The sequence below is a fragment of the Arachis ipaensis genome, chromosome B3 (genome assembly GCF_059453495.1).
Source record: "Arachis ipaensis isolate K30076 ecotype BB chromosome B3, ASM5945349v1, whole genome shotgun sequence".
NCBI classification, from domain to species: Eukaryota; Viridiplantae; Streptophyta; class Magnoliopsida; order Fabales; family Fabaceae; genus Arachis; species Arachis ipaensis.
The window spans coordinates 86,931,723-86,943,270 of NC_142438.1; positions in this window are offsets into that span (position 1 = coordinate 86,931,723).

Genomic DNA, 11,548 nt, shown 5'->3' on the forward strand with positions numbered 1-11,548 from the left:
TTGCAGATGGACTTGTCTGTCTCCCCATGTAAACGTCTTCCGGTTCTCTTCCTGGTGGCCATCCTGAAAGAAAAAGGGAAGAAAGGTAACCCAATAATAAAGATAAGAAAATAAATGAAGTATGGTTGGGTTAATGCCAAATGATAAGGGTCTCATTTACATAGAAGCTTCAACATGTACGTGAGAAAACAATATAAGCACATGGCATACTAGTGGTGCAAAATTTGCAACAAAGGAGAGAAAAATATGGGTAATGCAAGATAGTATAAGTTCATATCAATGCAAGAGAAGTACAAGTATCATAAAAGATTAGCATTGATTTAAATAATGTTATCCAATCAGAAGAAAACAAGTCATAAGCACTAAGATAATACCAGAAAAGATATAACAGTTGAATAAGAACATTTGAACACCAATGGTAAAATAATAAATTTAGAAAAGAAAATAAAAATATACAAAATTAAAATGCAATGAATGAAAGTATGCAAATAAATAAAATAAAAGATAAGAAGAATGAGAATGGAAAGAAATAAAGTAAGAAAGAAAAAAGAAAGAAGAAAAGATAGAAGAAATTAGGATTGGGGAAGAAAAGATAAGATAATTGGCTGATCTGGATAAGCTGTGCGGCGCAAGCGACGCGGACGCGGACGCGTGGGGGACGCGGTCGCGCGACTTGCGCTTAAATTAATCGACGCGGTCGCGTCGGACACGCAGACGCGTGACGCATTTTAGGCTAATGGTGCGAGGGCAGCCTCGCGTTCGCACAACTCTCTGTTCAAAATCATTAATTGCCAAATATTGGGTGACGCGATCGCGTGGGGCATGCGATCACGTGAGTGGTCAATTATTGGGATGTGACGCGGACGCGTGAGCCATGCGTCCGCGTGGTAAGGCTAGGCGTTTAGCAGTTCCCCAGCAACGGTGCCATTTTGACGTTAGGTTTTTTGCCAGTAAAGAATTTCATAAAAACAGTTGCGTTGTAGATATAGTCTCTAAACCAACAAAAATCCCTTCGTACAAACGTTTGGTTGTCACAAGTAACAAACCCCTTAAAAATTGTTAACCGAGTATTCAAACCTCGGGTCGTCTTCTCAAGGAACTGCAAGGAAGTATGTTCTTATTATTGGCTATAAAGGTTGTAATCGGGGTTTAGAAGGTGAGAAGCAAGTGATTTGAATGACAAGTAAAGTAAATGGCAATTAAAATAAATAAATATTGTAAAGCAACTTTTGGCAAGGTAAGAGAAATTAGAAGTCCAACTTAGTTATCTCTCTCAACAATAATGAAAGTCGAATCTAAATTCCACTTAGTTAACCCTTACTAAAGCAAAAGAAAGTCAAGGGACTAATTAGTTTGACCTTCGAATCCTATTTATTTCCTAAGAAAAAGTTGGAATTATTGAAGTTCAGTTTAATTAGCAAGATAACGATTATCAATTATGCTGAGGTTGATAACTGTTGAGTTACTTATTTCTTAACCAGGACCAAAAGGGAAAAAAGTAAATTGCTGGAATAAAATATCTTCAGATCGGAAAAAATGATAACATAAATTAAAAAGAGCAATCATAAACTGAAAATACCTCAAATATCATTAATTCAAATAATAATCTGTAACATGGAATAATTCATAAATTCAATTATAAAAGTAAATAATCAACTCAAGTGCTGGAATAATTAAAAGTGAAAGGGAAGCTAAAACAAAGAAACATTAAACTTGGATCGAGAGTCACTCTTACAAACAAAGAGAAGTCCTAAATCCTAAGAGAGAGAGGAGAGAACCTCTCTCAAGACTAAATCTAAACCATGGGAAGTAAAAATTGGCGAGCTCCCTCTGAATGGATGCATTCCCTCACTTTATAGCCTCTAATCTGTGTTTTTCGGGCCGAAAACTGGGTCAAAAACAGCCCAAAAATCGCCCCCTGCGTATTCTGGTATGTTTAGGTCGCGGACAAGTGACGCGGAGGCGTCGTCCACGCGGCCACGCGGATTGAAGTTCGCAGATGCGACGCGTTCGCGTGGATCACGCGTTCGCGTCATCTAGCGTCAGAGAAACTATGGCATATTATATATCAAATCGAAGCTCCGGACGTTAGCTTTCCAATGCAACTGGAACCGCGTCATTTGGACCTTTGTAGCTAAAGTTATAGCTGTTTGAGTGCGAAGAGGTCAGGCTGGACAGCTTAGAAATTTCTCCAACTTATTGTATTCCTTCCACTTTTGCATGCTTCCTTTCCATCCTCTGAACCATTCCTACCCTGTAATCTCTGAGAACACTTAACACACATAGCAAGGCATCTAATGGTAATAGGAGAGGATTAATAATAAGTAAATATAAGATCAAAGAAGCATGTTTTCAATCATAGCACAAAATCAGGAAGGAAATATAAAACCATGCAAATATTATGAATAAGTGTGTAAAGAGTTGATGAAATCCACTCAATTGAGCACAGGATAAACCATAAAATAGTGGTTTATCAACCTCCCCACACTTAAACACTAGCATGTCCTCATGCTAAGCTCAAGAGAAGCTATAAAGATAAAGAGGAATGGTAGGATGTATGAAATGCAATCCTATCTATATGAATGCAACTACATGCAAAATGTTTCTACCTACCTGGTTTAAAAGTAAACAAGTTCTCCAAGACAAATACAAACCAATTTCCACTAATTCAAATCGTACAATAAAAAGCAAGTAAACTTGTAAGAAGACAGCTCATGAAAGCAGGGAACATAGAATTAAGCACTGAACCCTTACTGGTAGTGTATATCACTCTAGTCTCTCAAGTGTCTAGGGTCAATCACTGTACTCTTCTCTAGTCATGCTTTCTAAAACTTTGTTCTTCATCTAACCAATCAACAAATATGTAATGTACCAATGCAAACATCATGAGGTCTTTTCAGGGTTGTAATGGGGCTGAGGTAAAGGTAAAGGATATATGTATGGCCAAGTGAGCTATAATATGAATCTTTAATTATCCTAAGCTCTCACCTAATATACATATACTCTATATACTTTTAAATTCATGCCTAGCTACCCATAATTCCCACTTTTGTATGATTCCCATACTCATGTACCAAAATTTTGATATTTCTTTACTTTTATCACATGTGCATTGATCTTTTTATTAACTTAGCATTGGGGTAATTTTGTCCCCTTATTTATTTACTTATTTATTGAATATTTTTGGATTTTTTTCTCTTTTTTTTTTGTAGAGAAATAAACATAACTTATCAATGCACATGGATTTTCTATTATTTTTCTATTTTGGTTTTTCATGAGTAGGTTCCCAAATTCCCAATATTCAAATAAATTAGAAACATGTTACATTCCCTTATTAACCCATGTTCCCATAATTTCCCCACACTTAGTTGTTACACAATCAATATCTTAAGCTAACCAAAGATTCAATTGGGATAATTAATTTGTTTTCCGCTTAAGGCTAGTGATGTGGAAAAGTATAGAACAAATGGGGATTGAAAGGCTCAAGGTGGCTGACAAGGATGATGTAAAAGGTAGGCTTATTTGGGATAAGTGAGCTAATAACAAGTAATGGCCTCAATCATATGCAAGCATATAAATACACTAAATAATGAACATATAGAATGGAACAAAGCAAAGATTACAATTATAGAGAAGAAAACACACAAGAATAAAATATTTATGGTTAAATAATGTAACCATGTAAATAAGCTCAAAATCTCACAGGTTGTGTGTTCTTTGGCTCAAAAACCATGTTCCAAATACAACTTCAAACAAGTTTTAACACAAAAATTCTTTTTTTTTCAATTTAAATTAGTGAAAATTTTCAAAGATAGGGTCTTAAGAGAATTTTATTACTTTAACCAAGTAGTAACTAAATGCATAAAATCAAACAAATATGCAAATGCAATAACTAATTTAACAAAGAAAATTTAAACATTGGTGTTGAAACAGAAAGGTACTAACCAATGGAGATCGGTATCGACCTCCCCATACTTAAAGATTGCACCGTCCTCAGTGCATGCTGAGATGTGCGGTGGATGGGCTGCTACAACTGATGCTTTTCTCCAAAGATTGTGCAGATGGACTTGTCTTATCTCCCATGTAAACGTCTTCCAGTTCCCTTCCGAATGGCCATCCTGAAAGAAAAAGGGAAGAAAGGTAACCCAGTAATAAAGATAAGAAAATAAATGAAGGATGGGTGGGTTAATGCCAAATGATAAGGGTCTCATTTACATGGAAGCTTTAACATGTACGTGAGAAAATAATAGAAGCCATGACATACCAGTGGTGCAAGATTTGAAACATAGGGGAGGAGAGTGTGGATAATGAAAGACAGTATAAGCTCATGTCAATGCAAAAAGGAATACAAATATCATAAAAGAATAGCATTGATTTAAATAATATTACCCAACAGTGTAAACAAGTCACTAAGAACCAAATAATACCAGAAAAATTGCAACAGTTAAATAAGAAAATCAACACCAAAGGAAAAATAATAAATGTAGAAAAGAAAAGAAAAAAATATGCACAAAATTAAAATGCAATGAATGAAATATGCAAATAAAATAAGTAAAATAAAATAAAAGATAAGAAGAATGAGAAGGGAAAGAAGGGAAGAAGAGGTAAGTAAGAAAGGAGGGAGGAAAAATTAGGATTGGGGTAGAAAAGATAAGATATTTGGCAAATTAGGATAAGCTGTGCGGCGCAAGCGACGCGGACGCGTGGGGCACGCGGTCGCGTGACTTGCACTTTAAGTTAATCGACGCGGTAGCGTCGGTCACGCGGTCGCGTGACACGTTTTATGCTGCTAGCGCGAGGGTAGCCTCGCGCTCGCACAACTCTCTGTTCAAAATTATATTAGTGCCAAATTTTGGGTGACGTGATCGCATGGGGCATGCGATCGCGTGAGTGGCCACTTAGTAGGATGTGACGCGGCCGCGTGGGGCACACGGTCGCATGAGATGGACTGCGCGTCCAGCGCCAGTCTAGCACCACTCTAGCACAACTTTCTGCTATGCACCATTATTACGTCGAAATCCTGGTCACGCGGCCGCGTGGGGCACGCGGTCACGTGGGAGGCCATTATTCCCATATGACGCGGTCGCGTGAGCGACGCGATCACGTGGGACGATTTGTGCCATTGGCACGCCTCCAGCCCTGCTCCTGTGTAACTCTCTGTTCATATTCTTTTCTTCCCAACGCACTAGTGACGCTGCCGCGTCGCGTGCATTTTTTTTTTATATATGCAGAATGCGGAATGCAATATGCAGAATGCAGTGCTTAATCTGAATGCTATGCATGATTCCAGGTTCAATAAAATAAAACAAAATTCAAAAACAAACAAAACTAAATAAAATTAAAATTGCAAAAGGAACGATCATACCATGGTGGGTTGTCTCCCACCTAGTACTTTTAGTTAAAGTCCTTAAGTTGGACATTAGATGAGCTTCCTGTTATGGTGGCTTGTGTTTAAATTCATCCAGAAATCTCCACCAATGCTTGGAATGCCAATAGCCTCCGGGGGTCTCAAACTAGGCATGTAAAGCTTCTGAACAGCTTCAAACAGAGTCTCAGGCTCCTAGGGTGACGAATGTCAAAATAGAATCCATGATCCCAAGCCTTGTCTTTAAATCCGCCTCCGTCTTGATCTACATGTCTCCATCCGGGCGGTTTAAAGAGTAGAATCTCACCATGGTGACCAAACGTTCTCTGTGATCCATGCAATTGAGCATGATACCAATCCGTGTACTTCGAGGTGAAGCGTGGAACCTTATTGAACCTTGTGCACCAACTCTGAGTACGAGCCATTTCCCTCTTACTCTTAAAGCCGCAAAGAGCTCTAAGCTGGCCATCTGTTTCAAGCAAACCATATTCAAGTGAATAAGTAAAGTTATAGGTTAAGGATTGTACCCACTTGAAGCTTGTATTAGGTGGTAATGGCCTTGGGATAGGTGTTTCCGGTGGTTCTGTAAGTTCTACTCCCTTGTGCTCTTCTGTGAATTCCTCCAATTCCTTGCAAGGTTCTACAATTGTATCTGTGTCCTGATCAAAGTCTTCTATGTCTTCCTCATCACTTGAGTCATAGATTGGAGGTTGAGAGAAATCTACCTCCACATCGTTTTCATATTCACTTGGGGAAGATTCTTCGACCTCAGAGAATTCACTTGCGGATGCCAGTTCATTACTAAGAGAATTTGACTTGTGACTATCATCATCAAGGGAATTTTTGTTCTGGGTTATTCCGTCTGATTCTTCATAAACAACTTTCCTTGGAGATTGTACAATATCCTCCTTAGCATCAACTGTAGCGTCCTTGACGGAGTTCTCCCCAGTTCTGGATTCCCATGGAGGTTCAGCATCTCCTAGATCTTCAACCAACTCTTCTTCGTGAACAATGACAGCTTCTTCTACTTGTTCTAGTACGAATTCATTCTCTGTCTTGTCCACTGGAGTTTCTGGTATCTCCTTCATGCTACGCTCTTCGGTAGACTATTCACATGGGGCTGTGGCTGATCCTTGTGTATTTGAGCGCCTAAAAACCCATTGAATTACTACTTGCTCCAGTTGTCGAATGGTTGTTTGAAGTTTATTTACTGTTTCCTTTAGGCGAACCTCTGCTTCTTGGGTTGCCGGATTTGGACATGATACATAGGAAAGTGGTGGTGATTGGAAGTGATTGGATTGGTACTGGGGTAAGGAGGGATCATATGGTGGCGAATGGTAAAGAGAAGCTTGTGAGTGTGGTGGTTCGAGGTTATGTTGAAAGGATGGTTTATATGCACGGGGTGGGGCTTGTTGGTAGTTACAAGGTTGTCCACCATATCTTTCAGCTGGGTATGCATTGTAGAATGGTCCTTGTCCATGATATCTCAGAGGGTGTTGTTGCCTAAAGGGTTGATTAGATCCTCTTGGCTCCATCCATCCTTGATTGGTCTGACCTTGATAAATATTCCTGCTATAACTTCTATTTCCTTCAATAAAGATAGAACCAAACTCAAAGCGAGAGGGGTGAGAATTCATGGTAGCAAATGAAAAATAAAAAGGAAAAACAGAAATAAATAAATAAGTAAAAGAAAAATATTTACAATAACCAATAATAAGGCACACGTTAGCAGTTCCCCGGCAACGGCGCCATTTTGACGTTAGGATTTTTGCCAGTAAAGAATTTCATAAAAACAGTTGCGTTGTAGATATAGTCTCTAAACCAACAAAAATCCCTTCGTACAAATGTTTGGTTGTCACAAGTAACAAACCCCTTAAAAATTGTTAACCGAGTATTCAAACCTCGGGTCGTCTTCTCAAGGAACTGCAAGGAAGTATGTTCTTATTATTGGCTATAAAGGTTGTAATCGGGGTTTAGAAGGTGAGAAGCAAGTGATTTGAATGACAACTAAGTAAATGGCAATTAAAATAAATAAATACTGTAAAGCAACTTTTGGCAAGGTAAGAGAAATTAGAAGTCCAACTTAGTTATCTCTCTCAACAATAATGAAAGTTGAATCTAAATTCCACTTAGTTAACCCTTACTAAAGCAAAGGAAAGTCAAGGGACTAATTAGTTTGACCTTCGAATCCTATTTATTTCCTAAGAAAAAGTTGGGATTATTGAAGTTCAGTTTAATTAGCAAGATAACGATTATCAATTATGCTGAGGTTGATAACTGTTAAGTTACTGATTTCTTAACCAGGACCAAAAGGGAAAAAAGTAAATTGCTACAATAAAATATCTTCAGATCGGAAACAATGATAACATAAATTAGAAAGAGCAATCATAAACTGAAAATACTTCAAATATCATTAATTCAAATTAATAATCTGTAACATGGAATAATTCATAAATTCAATTATAAAAGTAAATAATCAACTCAAGTGCTGGAATAATTAAAAGTGAAAGGGAAGCTAAAACAAAGAAACATTAAACCTGGATCGAGAGTCACTCTTACAAATTAAGAGAAGTCCTAAATCCTAAGAGAGAGAGGAGAGAACCTCTCTCAAGACTAAATCTAAACCATGGGAAGTAAAAATTGGCGAGCTCCCTCTGAATGGATGCATTTTCTCACTTTATAGCCTCTAATCTGTGTTTTCCGGGCCAAAAACTGGGTCAAAAATAGCCCAGAAATCGCCCCATTCGTATTCTGGTATGCTCAGGTCGCGGACAAGTGACGCGGAGGCGTCGTCCACGCGGCCGTGCGGATTGAAATTCGCAGATGCGATGCGTTCGCGTGGATCACGTGTTCGCGTCGCCTAGCATCTGAGCAACTATGCAATATTATATATCAAATCGAAGCCCCGGACGTTAGCTTTCCAATGCAACTGGAACCGCGTCATTTGGACTTCTATAGCTAACGTTATAACCGTTTGAGTGTGAAGAGGTCAGGCTGGACAGCTTAGCAATTTCTCCAACTTATTGTATTCCTTCCACTTTTGCTTGCTTCCTTTCCATCCTCTGAACCATTCCTGGCCTGTAATCTCTGAGAACACTTAACACACATATCAAGGCATCTAATGGTAATAGGAGAGGATTAATAATAAGTAAATATAAGATCAAAGAAGCATATTTTCAATCATAGCACAAAATCAGGAAGGAAATATAAAACCATGCAAATATTATGAATAAGTGTGTAAAGAGTTGATGAAATCCACTCAATTGAGCACAAGATAAACCATAAAATAGTGGTGAGCTCAATTTAGTTAAAGTCCTTAAGTTGGACATTTGGTGAGCTCCCTGTTATGGTGGCTTGTGCTTGAACTCATCCAGGAATCTCCACCAATGTTTGTATCTCCAGTAACCTCTAGGGTCCCAAACTAGGCATGTAAAGCCCTTAAGAAGCTTCAAATAGATTCTTAGGCTCCCGGGGTGACAAATGTCAGAGCAGATTCCAGGATCCCAAATCTTGCTTTTACACCCATTTTTGTCGAGATCTGTATTTTTCCATCCGGGTGATAAGTAATTTGAATTCCCACTAAAGCGGCCAAACAACTTCCTAGACCCATTCAGTTGAGCTTTACACCAACCTTTGCGCTTAAACTTAAAGCTTCCAACCATAATGAACCTTGCAGGACAATTCTTACCACTGACTATCTTCCTCTGACTCTTTATGCCACAAAGAGCTCTAAGTTGACCATCCGTCTCCAGTAGCCCGTATTCAAGTGGAATTAGAAAGCTAAGGGATATAAATTTTACCCACTTGAATGTTGTGAAGGATGATGGCAACTTAGGGGAAGGGGTCTCCAATAACTTTGGCAAGGTGATTTCAAGCTCCATTCCCTTGTGCTCTTTGACAACTTCCACCTCTTTGCAAACTTCTTTAATTTCAACCTCTTCCTCTTGGTAGCTTTCTTCCAATTCAATCTCTTCTTCATTACTTACCAAGGGCATAGGAGGTTGTGCTTCTTCTTCTTGAATCTCCATCTCTTGATCAACCTCTACAAAGTCTTCAATCATGATCTGCCTTGGAGGTTGTACGCTCTCCTCAACATCAAACACCGTGGAAGGAGGCTCTGTGACTGGACTTTTCAATAGAGGTACAGCATCCCTTAAGTCTGCAACCACTTCTTCCTTTTGAATAATTGCTGCTTTGTCTAGTTGTTTAAGTATAAAATCGTACTCATCCTCGATGATTTTCTTTCCATGACAACTCCTTTCAACTACTCCTTCATCTTCAAGGGTCTTTCCTACCTTTACCCGTAGGGCCTCCTCTAGCTCCTTATGAAGTATGGATTCGCGAAGATGATTCCTTCTTTCCTGTTCCATATCAATAGCATAATTGGGATCATCTTGCTCTTGGATTAATGGATGTCGGTGCTCTCCCATGGAGGGTGGTGATGGGATGAAAAGATCATTATGTGGTTGAAAAGGAAGTGCACTAGAGCTTGAGGTTGAATATTGGAGGTAGAGGGTTGGTTCATGCGGGATAAAAGATTTTAGAGTGTAGAGGTGAGACCAATGATGTTAGAGATGAGTGTATTGTTATCCAATAGAGGTTGGGGTGGATCTATGTATGGCTCATTCGGTTCATAGGGTGGTTGGTATGGTGGATGTGGGTTAGGGTCATATGGAGGTGTTTGGTGGTAAGGGGCTTGTGAGTATGGTGGTCCAGAGTTATTTTGAGGAGACGGTTCATAAGCATATGGTGGTGGTTGTTGATAGTCCATTGGAGGTGGTTGTTGCCATGAGGGTTGATCAAATCCTTGTGGCTCCTCCCATCTTTGATTGTTCCAACCTTGATGCCTGTTCCTGTTATAGCTTCCATTCCTTTCAACATTATTAGAACCAAACTCAAAGCGAGAGGGGTGAGAATTCATAGTAAATAATAAAAATTAAAAATAAAAACAAATAAACAAGCAAAAGAAAATAAAATAAAATAAATAAGAGAAAAGATTTGAAATTTGAAATTTGAATTTTAAAATTTGAAATTTGAATTTGAAATAAGATAAGATAAGAATATTGAAAAAGATATGATTTTTTTTTTTGAAAAAATTTGAATTTTGAAATTTAAAACTAAGATAAGATAAGATAAAAAATTTTAAAATAAAAATCTGAATTTTTTTTTTCGAAAATAAATCAATTTAAAAGCAAAATATTTACAATAACCAATAATAAGGCACACGTTTGCAATTCCCCGGCAACGGCGCCATTTTGATGAGAGAACTTTTGCGTGGTCTAGAAATTCGCAGATAAATCCTCGTTGCAAGTATAGTTTCTAAACCAACAAAAGTCCTTTCATACAAACGTTTTGGTTGTCACAAGTAACAAACCCCTTTAAAATTGATAACCGAGTATTTAAACCTCGGGTCGTCTTCTCAAGGAATTGCAGGGAGGTATGTTCTTATTATTGGTTGTGAAGATTGTAAATTGGGATTTTGAAAGTAGGGAGCAAGTAATTTAAATTGCAATTGAAATAAGTAAAAGACTGTAAAATAAGTAAATAACTGTAAAATAAACTTTTGGCAAGGTATGAGAAATTAGAAGTCATATCCTAGTTATCCTTATCAATGATGATGAAGATTGAATCTTAATTCTACTTAGTTAGCCATTACTTAAAGTAAAGAAAGGTCAAGTGTCTAATTAGTCTGATCTTCAAATCCTAGTTAATCCCTAAGGAAAGATTAGGATTATTGAAGTTCAATTCAATTAGTGAAGATAACAATTATCAATCATGTTGAGTTTGATAACTCCTGAGTTACTGATTTTTTAACCAAGACCAAAAGGGGAAAAGTAAATCTACTTGAATAAAAATGACTTCAGATGGGACGTAACAGTAACATAAATTAAAGAGAGCAATCATAAGTCTGAAATACCTCAAAATATATTAAATAGAAAATCAATCTAAATATAAAGAGTCATAAACAAAATTGAGAAAATAAATAAAAAGAATATTAAACCTGGAAATTGAGAAGATATAATCCTAAATCCTTTAAGAGGAATCCTAATCCTAAATCCTAAGAGAGATGAGAGAACCTCTCCCTCTAAAAACTACATCTAAATTATGAGAAGCGAATTATGAGAGCATGATTATGAATTGATGCATTCCCCCACTTTATAGCCTCTAATCTGTGTGTTCTAG